Genomic DNA, 15,151 nt, shown 5'->3' with positions numbered 1-15,151 from the left:
AGACAAACCTGAGTGAAAAGCAGCCATCTGCTATTAAACTCTTTGATTGACATTTTCCCTTTGTACATGTCATCAGAGACAAAGTCTCGCGCATTAGTGATGACCAGTCTCTCATTAGCATAAACAAACCTGAGTGAGAAGCACCGTCCACCATTAAACACTTTGATTGACATATTTTGTTGTCCATGTCATCAAAGGGGGAAAGATCCACACACTGGTGACCATCTGTCTCTCATTAGCATAAACAGCCCTAAGTAGGAAGCAGCCTTCTACTGTTAAACACTTTGATTTACATTTTTTCTTTTGTACATATTACAAGAGACTAAGTCCCGCCCATTATTGATGACTTGTCTCTCATTAGCATAAACAGCCCTGAGTGAGAAGCAGCTGTGAGCTATTAAACACTTTGATTGACATTTTCTCTTTGTACATATTACAAGAGACTAAGTCCCGCCCATTATTGATGACTTGTCTCTCATTAGCATAAACAACCCTGAGTGAGAAGCAGCTGTGCGCTATTAAACACTTTGATTGACATTTTCTCTTTGTACGTGTCATCGGAGAGACAATTTCCCGCCCATTAGTGACGATCTGTCTCTCAATAGCTTAATTAACCCTGAGTGAGAAGCAGCCGACGCCATTAAACACTTTGATTGACATTTTCTCTTTGTACATGTCATCAGAGGGACAAAGTCCCGCCCATTAGTGATGTTCTGTCACGCATTAGCCTATACAGACCTGAGTGAGAACCAGCCATGCGCCATTAAACACTTTGATTGACATTTTCTCTTTGTACATGTCATCATAGGGACAAAGTCCCACCCATTAGAGATGACCAGTCTCTTATTTGCATAAACAACCCAGAGTGAGAAGCAGCCATCCGCCATTAAACGCTTTGATTGTTGTTTTCTCTTTGTAGATGTCATCAGAGGGGGAAAACCCCGCCCATTAGTGATGATATGTCTTTCATTAGCATAAACAGCCCTGCCGAAGAAGCAGCCGTCCGTTATTAAACACTTTGATTGACAATTTCCCATTTGTACATGTCATCAGAGTGGGAAAGCCCCGCCCATTAGTGAAGATCTGTTTCTCATTAGCATAAACAGCCCAGAGCGTGTAGTCATTAGTCATGTTTTGAATCTGCCACTATGTCAGCGCGTAATCATTTGTAGCTCCGCCCTCTTTTGAAAAGAGGGCAGAGAGCACAGTCTCATTTGCATTTAAAGCAATAAAATGACACAATTTGCATCAAAGTCTAAAAGGGGCAGTTTTAAGGAGTCAAACTAATTATTTGTGTGATATTTTGAGCTGAAACTTCTTTACATAAACACTCTAGGCACATTAGAAACATTTTAAATTGAGTAAAAAGGGTTATAATAGGTCCCCTTTAAGAGACAATCACTTCATATATCAAGCACTTTCAAACTTTGCAGACCTTTCACATTCACAAACAGCTACACACACTGCACAGAAGGTAATATTCGGGGAAAAAAAAGCATAATAGGGGCGCTTTAAATCCAAACCACTGCTGAGAAGGAATCCGGCGTGTGCGATTTTAAACAGATATGGTAAACTGTTGAACAAACACTTCCGCCCCAATAATACTAAGCCTCCGGTACTGTAAATACACACATGCAAATCAAAGCCTCGCAACGGCTCCCCTCTGCATATTCAGCGCAACAAAGCCTGCTGTTTATAGCAGGACTAATATCGCCACATCCATTGAGCTGCAAAGCACCCGGAGAACAGCGCCCTCAGGGCACCTTTTTTTCCCCCATCCAAGTTTCCAACTTTAAAGTCGGCTCAGGCTCTGCTAAAAAATGGCCTGGGGTGATTTTCAACTTAACAGACCTCGTCCCACCAGAGCTCATTATAGAGAATTTTATAACAAAGTGCTCCGTACTTAATTTTCCAAGCCTAGCCAGGCGTCGGGGTAATGTTGCTGAATTAAGTGCAATTAATGATGTAATAAAGTGCTGAACGACCATTAAGGATTCTCAAGGACCAGCAGCAAACAATGACGTGCCGTTCGGGAAGGGGACTGGAGGACGTGGAGGCCCCAGGTGAGAAAGAGGGGGGGGCGCGACTCAGACGAGAGACCTCTGTCCTTCAGAGAGACTCAAACTGGGTAAACATGCTTCTCCCCTCCGGTAATGCTTTCAGCGCTGAGCCCTGTGTGCACCCTGGAGGAGCAGTCTCGCGCTGGAGGCTGGACGCCCCGTTCCCTGGAGCACACAGGGGTCACTGCTGAAATGCAAACAATCCCGAGCCGCTGGGATGGACATAATGGCTCGCAGCGCACGGCAGAGGGAGCTCTTACACCCTGAGGAACAGCACTGAAAACATGCGCACACACATACCTGCACTTCAATCACTGTGTGGCTCTATCATTAACACAGACACACGCACACGCACACACATGCGTGGTCAAGGCAACCTGGCAGATCTTTTGGTACACATATGTTGAAAATGTTTGGCAACACAAACAGGCATAAAATTTTAACCTGGCAACAAACACAGATGTAAATAAAACACAATGAGTGAATTTAATTTACCTACATTATGATTTTATTTTGCATTGTATAATGTAATAAGGAAACTGTATAATAAGCAGCAATATTATAAAATGAATATTAAAATGATTTAAAATAAGTGCTGCACAATACTACAAAGACACTCTATTACACACAGACACACGCACACAAACGCATGCACACACATGGTCAGTGTAGCCTGGCAATTTTTTTTTTTTCTGGTACAAATATGTTGGAAAAGATTTGGCAACACATATTGGAATACAATTTACACCTCACTAAAAACACAGATGTAAATAAAACAAACTGAATTAAATTGACCAACTTTAATACTTTCAGTGGAATGATAAAATAATAAAATAAATTAAATTAAAATAAAATAAGGACATTGTATACTAAGCAACAATAATAAAAAAGTCCTACACAATGCTATAAACACATTGTAATATACACAGACACACACAAACACTTGCAGACATGCATTCACACACGCATACAGACACACACGTTCATGGAAACCTTAAAGAGCTTTTGATACAAAAGAGTTGGAAATATTTGGCAACAGAAATAGGGATAAATGTACACTTGGCAACTAATATGAATGCAAATAAAACTGAATATGAATGTTTATATATATATATATATATATATATATATATATATATATATATATATATATATATATATATATATATATATATATATATATATATATATATATATATATATATAATTTTAAGGTCAAATTATTAGCCCCTTTAAGCTATACATATTTTTTCAGATAGTCTACAGAACAAACCATTGTTATATAATAACTTGCCTAATTACCCTAACTTGACTAACTACCCTAATTAACCCAGTTAAGCCTTTAGATGTCACTTTAAGCTGTATAGAAGTGTCTTGAAAAATATCTGGTTATTATGTACTGTCATAATGGAAAAGATAATATAAATCAGTTATAAGAGATGAGTTAATAAAACTATTTTGTTTAGAAATGTGTTGAAAAAATCTGCTCTCTGTTGGGGACAAAATAATGGGGGGCTAATAATTGAGGGAGGCTAATAATTCTGACTTCAACTGTAAACATAAAAATGTACACCTGAAAACAAATATTAATGTAAATAAAACCGAATATGAATGTTTTAATACATATAAATATAAAAAAAATTACACCTGGCAACAAATACGAATCTAAATAAAACTGAATATGAATGTTTTGAAATATACAGTTGAAATCAGAATTATGAGCCCCCTTTTGAATGTTTTTTTCTTTATAAATATTTTCCAAATGATGTTTAACAGAGCAAGGAAATTTTCACAGCATGTCTGATAATATTTTTTCTTCTGGACAAAGTCTTATTTGTTTTATTTTAGCTAGAATAAAAGCAGATTTTTTATTTTTCAAACACCATTTTAAGGTCAATATTATTAGCCCCTTTAAGCTATATAATTTTCAATAGTCTACAGAACAAACCATCGTTATTCAATAACTTGCCTAATTACCCTAACCTGCCTAGTTACCCTAATTAACCTAGTTAAGCCATTAAATGTCACTTTAAGCTGTGTAGAATTGTCCTGAAAAATATCTAGTCAAATAATATTTACTGTCATCATGGCAAAGATAAAATAAATCAGATAAAATAAAACTATTATGTTTAGAAATGTGTTGTAAAAAAAACTTCTCTCCGTTAATCAGAAATTGGGGGGAAAATAAACAGAAGGGCTAATAATTCTGACTTCAACTGTATATATATATATATATATATATATATATATATATATATATATATATATATATATATATATATATATATACACCAGACAACAAATACGAATGTAAATAAAACTGATTGTAAATGTTTTAATAAATAAAATATAAAAAAATAAACAACAAATTTGAATGTAAATAAAATTGAATATATGTTTTTTGATTATATGGATTTTTTCCTCACATTAAAATTAAATAAAATAAGGATAATAAAATAAAATACTATTTGAATAATGAAGCAAAGAACAAAAACAATGCGTTGCATAATGCTACTGTATAAGGACACTTTAAAATAAGCAATAAAAATATAAAATTAAGGCGAGGCAATGACGCTGTAGGTAGTGCTGTCGCCTCACAGCAAGAAAGTCACTGGTTCGAACCTCGGCTCAGTTGGCGTTTCTGTGTGGAGTTTGCATGTTTTCCCTGCCTTCCTCCGGGTGCTCCGGTTTCCCCCACAGTCTAAAGACATGTGGTACAGGTGAATTGGGTAGGCTAAATTGTCCATAGTCTATGAGTGTGTGTGTGTGGATGTTTCCCAGAGATAGGTTGTGGCTGGAAGGGCATCCGCTGCGTAAAAAACTTGCTGGATAAGTTGGCGGTTTATTCCGCTGTGGCGCCCCTTGATTAATAAAGGGACTAAGCCAACAAGAAAATGACTAGACACTTTAAAATTAAAAGTAAACCGTATATAATACTACAATTTTAAAAATAGCATCGTAACAAAGTAGTAAAGTGTAAAATAAATAAATAATAATACAACTAATAAAATAAATAAATACATGTATTTGTTTCATTTATTTCCCAAAGAAGTCCCACAAGAAATGAATTATAAAATAAATCAAAATAACTCAAACACAACATAACCCAGCCAGAAATCCACATATAATGTTCAGTATCAGTGATCTAAACTACCAAACAGCAGCAGTTTAAGGAAGTCGATGAAGAATAAAGCAAAGTTAAGAGGTTACTTGACCAGCGGCAAATTACCCTCCTCTCAGTGCTTAAAGACAGATCTCCAGACAACAGCTCTCATCACACGAGGATCCTCACTAAAGAAATCAGCCGCACGTCCTCCAAATTCCTTGACCTTGAGGAGCTTTCCAAACTATAAACTCAGCGGCTTCATAATGAAAAAATGTGAACATGTTGAACCACAGATTAGCTTCTGTAAGCACATCTGTTGTATCTTGAATCATAAGCTTTACACATATCTATAAACACAAACCTAAATAATGCATTGCTTTGACTTCAAAAACAAAAGCAGATTTATAAATGGGTGAAGAGGTTTCTAGAGCCCAAAAAAGTCATTACGTCAATCCAAAATTGAGTTTTGATATATTTATGAGCAATTTAAAAGACATCCTAATGAATAAAACTAAATTAAAATGGTTTCCCCCACAGTCAAAAGACAAGCACTATAAGTGAATTGAATAAGCTAAACTGGCCATAGTGTATGTGTGTGAATGCAAGAGTGTACGGGTGTATCCCAGTGCATGGTTGCGGTTGGAAGGGCATCCGCTGCGTTAAACATATGTTGGATAAGTTGATGGTTGATTCCGCTGTGGCAACCCCTGATGAATAAAGGGACTAAGCTGAAAAAAAAAATTAATCAATGAATGAATGAAGGAATAATGTAGCAAAGTTCAAAAATCAGGGCAGCACGGTGGTGCAGTGGGTACCACAATTGCCACACAGCAAGAAGGTCGCTAGTTCGACCCCCGGCCATGTCAGTTGGCAGTTCTATGTGTAATTTGCATGTTCTCTCCGTGTTCGTGATGGTTTCCTCTGGGTGCTTCCGGAGCCCAGGCTGGGTCAGTTGGCATTTCTGTGAGGAGTTTGCATGTTCTCCCTGTGTTCGCGTTGGTTTCCCCCACAAGTCCAAAAAACATGTGGTACAGGTAAATTGGTTGAGGTAAATTGTCCGTAGTGTATGTCTGGGAATGAGTGTTTATGGATGTTTCCCAGTGAAAGTTTGCAGCTGGAAGGGCATCCGCTGCGGAAAACATATGCTAGATAAGTTGATGGTTCATTTCGCAGTGGCACCCCGGATTGATAAAGTGACTAAGCAGAAAGAAAATGAGTGTATGAATGAGTTAAAAAATTATGCATTATATAATGCAATAAGGACATTGTATATAATGCCATGATAAAAATAACACATTTTTATTACAATACCGCGTCAAGTTCCCGCGCAGCACTACAAAGACACCGTAAAGTAAAAAGTATAAATTATTTAAATAAAAAAACGGTGCTGTAACAACATTGTGAAGAGTTTGTAAAAACAAAATTATATAAATAAACAATAAATAAATAAACGAATTTGTTTAATTTAATTTGCAAAGACGTCCCAAAATTCAGTTTTGAGCAGGAAATTTACAAAACAATTTAAAGTTGCTGTATGTAAGTTTTTGACTCTTCTAAAGCATAAAAATACCATGATATGTTTGCAGATATTTAAGAAACATGCCAAGTGAACATTCTTGTTAATCTGAAAAACAATGCTGAAGTCAGTTATTCCATTTTCAATATGTGCATTACACATCGAAACGTCTGTCTTTGTTTTGGTTCTTTTAACCCGCCCAATGTCAGTTTAGCCAATTATATTTCAGCACCCCGGGTTGCCTTGATGGACAACCACATATTTCATTTATTCAGTCAGAAAGGCTCTCAAAGCATGCTACCGTGACCGAAATGCGACCTCCGGTGGACAGTAGCAGACTATGAAATGAGACTTATGAGATTCAGAGTTCCTCCTTAGTGTCACAATCAGCAGCGATCTAATCCTGGCAGATTGCTGGTAAACATGCAGATCGCTAAAGGACTACAAATCCAGTCATGCTTACACGCACCTGTTTCGGATGCGTTGATTTCACACACACTTCAGGGCTGAGTCTTGTTTAACTGTACTGTGAGCATTACAATGCGTTTTCCTTGCCTTGCCTTCCTGTTAGACCCTTGCTTTGTTTTATTGTTTATTCCTGTGCACTGCCTGCATTTGACTGTCCATCTGTTTTTTGACTACGACTCTGGATTTCCTGTATACATCTGTTTGCGCCTGTGTTTACCTTTGCTTGCCTGAACATTCTACTAATAAACCCTGCATTTGGATCTGCACTCTGTTGTCAGCACCCCTTCACATTACAATTAGGTTATTAATTAGCAAATAATATACATATTACAAAGGTAAACATTAGGGTTACATAGTAACCCTGTGTCCTAACAACACACTCCAGGACGGGATTTGCAGTGATAAGCAATTCAGCTGTTAGCACCAGATGAAACATGACGGAAATTTAAATACAGCCATTCAGAAGCAAAGAATAGTGCACTCACTGCACTCAAACGAAATGGAAAGGTTTACAATCGAATTAATACATATTAAACCTCTTCAACATTAATAAATGTACATGCTAAATCACGGATATGTGTGAAATGTACATTTCAGGTATTGATTTAGGCTCGATAGTCAGGCATACTCCTGTTGGTCCTCGATCTGGCAACCTGCGCTTGCATGTGTTTTGATTCAAGATTGCAATAACTAGTTCAACCACTGGGTGTCAAACTTACATACTGCATCTTTAAAGGAGCATGATCTTTACTCTATATTCAAATGATTTTTGGCATAAAGCATATATTTTGGCCAATATATTTTTGGCAATTACGAACAATTCACCAGTGCAACATACTGAAAGACAATTTTGTTATCCCGGATTACAAATGGCCTCATTATATGATTCTAATGCCCCTTAACTATACTGAATGCAGTCCAATCATTACATCCATTCAATACAGTACAGCAGAAAATCAAACAAATACATCATGATTGTTCAATACAGTAAGCCATAACATATGAAACGCTGCAATTTGCTTTTCAGTTTGACATTTTCTATATATAATGCTAGTCATACCATCATATGGCTTCTTTAAACGATGGCCATGTTAAGTCCACTCAATAGCGTCCAGCAGCGAGACTGTACGGCTGTGTCTCCATTTCTCTGCCTGAGCAGCCAGAGAGATGAATATAATTGCATATTGATCTGAGGAATTATGCTCTATTAATCTGCTTCATTTTTGCTCGAGACGCAAATGATATATGAATAAAGAGCTGGCGGGAGCACAGAGGCAACACAATGTCTGTCCGGCCATGATTCTCCATAATACATCTCCTCCAGTTTAGCTTCCTGCCACGCCAGATTGAGCACACACAAATGTATTGCGCCGCAAACGCAAGCAAATACATCATGCCTGCTCAATACAGTAGAATATACAGGATTGAGCGCTGGTGTTTTGTCAAAGAGCAAATGAACTGAATGTGTCTGATTTGAACTAACGCAAAATTGAAGTTAAAATGCACCTTTTAGTGTAAAAAATGGTCGTATTAACAGTAGATACATATTAATAATTCATTTCTTAAGGGTGTTTCCATATTTAAAGCGATTAGTAAAAGAGGACTTTAAAATGTACACTTTTTTCAATTGTTTAAAAGAATTTAAAAACATTTGAAGTACTTTTTTCTACTTATAATACATATACTACTAACTTTTCTACTAAAACCAACTGCTAACACTCACTGGCCACTTTTTTAGGTACACTAGTTCAATTGAACTAGCTAACTAGCTGAGAACAGGAAGCTAAAATTCGCATAGGCTCACATACATTGGACAAAAGAAAATTGGAAAATGCTGCCTGGACTGATGAGTCTCGATTTCTCCTGCGACATTCTGATGGTACGGTCAGATTTTGATATCAACACCATGAAAGCATGGATCCATCCTGCCTTGTATCAATGGTTCAGGCTGCTGCTGGTGGTGTAATGGTGTGGGGGATATTTTCTTGGCACACTTTTGGCCCATTAGTACCAATTGAGCATCCAGTCAACACCACAGCCTACCTGAGTATTGCTGCTGATCATGTGCATCCTTTTATAACCACAATGTACCCATCTTCTGATGGCTACTTCCAGCAGGATAACGTGCCATGGCATAATGCGCGATTCATCTCAGACTGGTTTCTTGAACATGACAATGAATTTACAGTACTCAAATGGCCTCCACAGTCATCAGATCTCAAGCACCTTTAGGATGTGGCGGATCGGGGGATTCGCATCATGTATGTGCAGCTGACAAATCTGCAGCAACTACGTGACGCTATCATGTCAATATGGACCAAAATCACTTAAGAACATTTCAAGTACCTTGCTGAATCTATGCCACAAACGATTAGGGCAGTTCTGAAGGCAAAAAGGTCCAACAGGGTACTGGTAATGTGTACTTAATAAAGTGGCCGGTGAGTATACTGATCCACCAACTTTTCTTTATATACTAGCTACATATACTACTAACGTTTCCACATATACTAACTACATATACAGGACAGGTAACTTTTCTAAATATACTATACTACTAACTTTTCAATATACACTAACTACATGAGTTGAATACAGAATTATTAGATTTTTTTTTCTTTTTAAAATATTATTTTTAAATATTTCCCAGATGATGGTTAACAGAGCGAGGAAACTTTCACAGTATGTCTGATAATACTTTTTCTTCTGGAGAAAGTCTTGTTTTATTTCGGCTACAATAATAGCAGTTTTTCATTTTTCAAACACCATTTTAAGGACAAAATTATTAGTCCCTTTAAGCTATTTTTTTTCGATAGTCTACAGAACAAACCATAGTTATTCACCTTATTCTTCGCTGACGAGCGGGCGCAGCCATTTGAATCTTTTTGGCACGAGACTTCCAGTCTCATTCACTTCCATTAATTTTTAGACATTAAAAACTGCTCGTTTCGCTGTTTGATGTTGCAAACTGAAATGTCCTTGTTATATTATTCTACTTGGTCAGTATAGTTATGCAAACATTTGTTTGTAGAGCAAGTAGTTTGACCGTTTTTTGCCGTTTATTATTCCTATTCATTTCTCCCATAGGCGACTGAATTGGAAGTTCTAAGATAATCACGAAAACAGGCGCACTTTCGCATTTTAGAATAAGGTCAATACGATAACCTGCCTAATTACCCTAACCTGCCTAGTTAACCTAATTAACCTAGTTAAGCCTTTAAATGTCACTTTAAGCTGTATAGAAGTGTCTTGAAAAATATCTAGTGAAATATTATTTACTGTCATCATGGCAAAGATAAAAATAAATCAGTTATTAGAAATTAGTTAATAAAACTATTATGTGTAGAAATGTGTTGAAAAAAATCTGCTCTCCGTTAAACAGATATTGGGATAAAAAAATAAACAGGGGGGCTTAAACTTCAACTGTACATATACTACTAACTTTTCTACATATATCATCTGTATACTATAACTTTTTTACACATATACTAACTTTTCTACATACACTAATACTCAAACATATATACATATATACATACATATATATATATATATATATATATATATATATATATATATATATATATATATATATGTATATATATGTATATATATATATATGTATATATATGTATATATATATATATATATATATATATATATATATATATATATATATATATATATATGTATATATATATATATATATATATATATATATATATATATATATATATGTATATATATATATATATATATATATATATATATATATATATATATATATATATATATATATACATACATATATATATATATATATATATATACATATATATATATATATATATATATATATATATATATATATATATATATACATAAATATTTAAGAAAAAAAATAGATATACCATTATAATTAAACCTTAAAAACAAACAGAAAATGCACAGCTCTTGAGGTGTACAGTGTGTACAAACAATAGTGGCAAACATTAAAAAAAAAAAAAAAAAAGCATGGTTAAAAATGGTCCTGCATGGTTATCAGTAGAACATCCAGAGCTGACTGAGCACTGGTATTTGTCAAAGTGTCCTTGACTCACACATGAATTCACAAAGATGCAAATGGACAGAATGTGTCTGATATAAGCTAATAGCATTTTATTATAAGACAATATTGCTTTCCATTTGACACTTTCAATATGTAATGCTAGTCCTCAATACCCGCAAACAGCATTTGGTTGCAAGACGGCAATAAATGCAATTTGTTACTGGCCGCACTGGCAATTTCAAATCGCTTGTGCTATTAGAAAGTCAATTTAACTTTCACTTTTATAAGTCAACATTATTGCTATTGTTAATTTATTTCTCATTGAATGGGAAATTGGCAGCAAGGCATCGGACTGTCATTTCAAATCTGCAATAATTTCTCGTGAAGCTCAGACCTCTTATTCCCTAGTCCTGGATTATTGGAGCTAAATGGCGGTCCCTGGCTCCACCAAAGGCTCAGGGGCAGGTACTGTTACACAAATTGCCAATTCAATTAACGGAGTGTAGACGCTCAACTGGCAGCTGGCAAGCAGGACGGCTATTTTGGCAAGTGTCAGGCCTAATTCATCAAGCTGTCAATGCGCTCGCGGTCGGACGCCGCGGACAACGGCAAAGCTGCGAATGGCACAATGGGAAGTCGAATAATCTGGCGAAGTCATGCGTTAAGGAATGCTAACTCACTGAAAACATGCGGGGTTCGACCAAAGACGATTCTCGCTAAATGAATGTTTCGTTCTTAGCAAATCATTCAGTGATTCACAATGTCAAATGTTTTATGAAGCTACATTTGCATGCAAAGAGGCTAGCCAATCATTATAGACACTCAAAAGTTATTTGCTTACATAAATTTAATTCACAGCAGCTAAACAAACATGTATGCTTCTGGGGTAAGAGAAAGGGTGGAAAATAGTCACATAAAACCAAATTAAGACACTTTCTTGTGTTCAACACTTTCTTTAAATGTGAACTTGAAAGGTAAAACATTCTCCAGGATTTTGCACAGACATTTTTTTATCTGTAGCCTAAAATAGCTGATTTTGTGATGCTTTCCTCAAAAGCATTAGCAATATTTGCTTCAAATAATGTATTTTACTGAAGATTTCTAAAAAAAATCTTGTATTGTTTTTCTTTTTTTTAATCTCAAGAATCATGGGAAAATCCTGAAAGGACTGAAGGGATTTTAGATGTCATAAATGAAAGTCATCAATAGAGAAATGTCTAGTAGGAAACACAGGTTGGACCATTTACATTGATACACCTTAATAAAATAGGAATGGTTGGTGATATAACGTCCTGTTTGTGGCACATTAGTATATGTGAGGGGTGGTGACCATGGTGGCTATTTTGAAGTCGGCCATCTAGGATCCAACTTTTGTTTTTTCAATAGGAAGAGAGTCATTTGAAACATCAAACTTATTGGAAATTTCACAAGAAAAACAATGTTGTGCTTGGTTTTAACGTAACTTCAATCTTTCGTGAGTTATTTACAAGTTTCTGACCACTTATAAAATGTGTTTAATGTGCTGCCCAATGTGTTGGATTGTCAATGCAACCCTCTTCTCCCACTCTTCACACTGATAGCAACACCGCCGGAGAAATGCCAGCACAGGCTTCCAGTACACGCATTTTCAGGTGCTGCACATCTTGTATCTTCACACTATAGACAACAAAGACAGTGGGGCCATTCTTCATCAATGGAAACCTCAAGGCCACTGGATATTTGAAATTGCTACATGATAATGTATGCACTGAAGCTGGCGCGTTCTCTAAGTTCCCTGAGTTTTTCCAGCAAGACGGTGCACCGCCACATTATATGTGTCAGGTCTGAGCATTCCTAGATGAACAGTTTCTTGAAAAGTAGATTGGTCGTCGTGGGTCAGTTGAATGGCCCCCAAGATCTCCCGATCTGACTCCCTTAGACTTTTATCTTTTGGGTCATCTGAAGGTAATTGTCTATGGTAATAATAAAGCCCAATAATATTCATACAGTTTATATATATAGTATATATATACAGTATACAGTATATATATATATATATATATATATATATATATATATATATATATATATATATATATATATATATATATAAACAGATAATCACTTTATTGGGCTTTATTTTTTAAAGTGTCAGCCTTTAAACGAGAGACACGCTGATATTCTGGCTTTTGCATCTCTTCTCACTAGGCGCATAATAGTGTTGTCTTGGACCTCCTTACAACCCCCCTCTATTTCATTGAGGCTCAAAGATTTGGTCTACTTTTTAATATTTCAGAAAAGGAAACACAAAATAAAAGGTAGGGAAGAACAGTTTTTTTTGAAAATGGCAACAATTTATTGCATTCTTTAATGATTTAAAAATCTTAGATGTGGATTGAATGAAGGTATATGTGTGTGTGTGTGTGTGTGTGTGTGTGTGTGTGTATGCACGCCATATATATTTGGTTCATTATTTGTTTTTTCTGTATATGTATTTATTTATTTTTTTTATAACTATTATTCTTTTTTCAGATGTTGTAAGCATAAAATGAGACCAAAAAAGTGGACTTCAATGGCTAAAATTATGACTTTATGGTAAAAACTATTAATAATTTTGCTTGCATGAATGCATTTCCAGTTAAAAACAAACTAACAAATCAATAAATACATAAAGCAAGGAATATTTAGATATTAAAGGTTTTTGTTAGCAGACCTTTGACAAAATGATTCTAAAGTTGATTCAGAAGTGGTCTTTTGGTCCCCCCCAAAAATAATCATGAATCATATGCATCAAACTGATAAAGTAAAGAAAAAACAGGTACAAAACTGATGGTATGCATCTCTTGCAAATGGATTGATGCATGAAAAACAACACTTGATACCAGAATGAAGAAAAGAGGACCATTATAAAAGTATTTTCCTTACAAGATGTCAAGTGAAAGGAAGATTAGAGCGGGGTATTACATCCTGAAGAGACTTACTTTCAAAAAAGAACCTACACTGGGTCATTTCTGATGTCATGGTGACATTTCTACCTGCACCGAACGATGTCAGATTTCTGGCATGCTTCATTTAGTTTAGCGTCTGCACTCATTAGACGGCAGAGCGACACGTCACGCTGTAATTGATAAAGCTCAAGGTGCTCTGCGATTAGGACTGTCACACCACAACATCTCCTGTAGTTGCATGTAAAAAGTGCTGCCAGTTAATGAAATGATGAGCCCGAACAGACCACAGCGTGTCATTAGCTCATTCAGAAAATGACAAGACTCCTTCTGCTTTCATTGTTCGGTTCGTCTTTGAGCGCAGCAAACGTTCCTCAAAGAAGGAGGGCGGAAACACAAAACTGCATTTCCCACAGAATCTCTTCATCCCCAAAAGAGATGTTCAGAAGATTATAAACCGCTGCGGCAGTTTTCTACATTACTGAGGAAAAGGGAGAGGAAAAAAATCAAGGCAAATGGAAATTAGAGTACAACATTTCACTAAATCCAAACCCTTCATCAACGTCTACATTAGAGGATTTCAATTACACTTCCTAGAGCGCCAAAGTCCACGTTCACTGTTCAGAAAAGATCCAGAGAATCGAAATTTGCAGAGGAGCCAAACAGTTGATGAATGAAATGAATAGTGTGTTTCAGACACATCCATATTTGGCAGATAAACTGACAAAAGGCCAATAAATCAATATTAGTACTGTATTACAATTTTCCAAATATCAAAGAGAAAAGGCTTGGTCGAGTTGTTTTTTACAATTTTGTCTTTTCACTTTCTGTATACATTATATCCTACATTTTAATTAATTAATCAATTTATTTATTATTAATTAATTATTAAGTAATTTATTATTTATTTTGTTAGGGAATCCTGTTTTGGGCTCAAAAAGTACATATTTGGTAGATAAACAGACAGAAAAGCCAATAATTCAACATCAAAATAGAGCTATACTACATATAATTAGAGCTTTTTCCTAATAT

At 35.6% G+C, this 15,151-nt stretch overlaps 1 protein-coding gene across 10 annotated transcripts in view; it reads right to left on the bottom strand.

Moving 5' to 3' along the window:
• The window catches only part of npas3 (neuronal PAS domain protein 3), a 609,585-nt gene that overhangs the window by 307,465 nt on the left and 286,969 nt on the right, over nt 1-15,151 (bottom strand). The gene's annotated exons all lie outside the window — the stretch shown is intronic.

This window comes from Danio rerio, chromosome 17, assembly GCF_052040795.2.
Source record: "Danio rerio strain M-AB ecotype USA chromosome 17, GRCz13ab, whole genome shotgun sequence".
In the NCBI taxonomy this organism is placed as follows: Eukaryota; Metazoa; Chordata; class Actinopteri; order Cypriniformes; family Danionidae; genus Danio; species Danio rerio.
The sequence above is the reverse complement of the archived record's forward strand: the minus strand, read 5'-3'. Positions and strand labels throughout refer to the sequence as shown.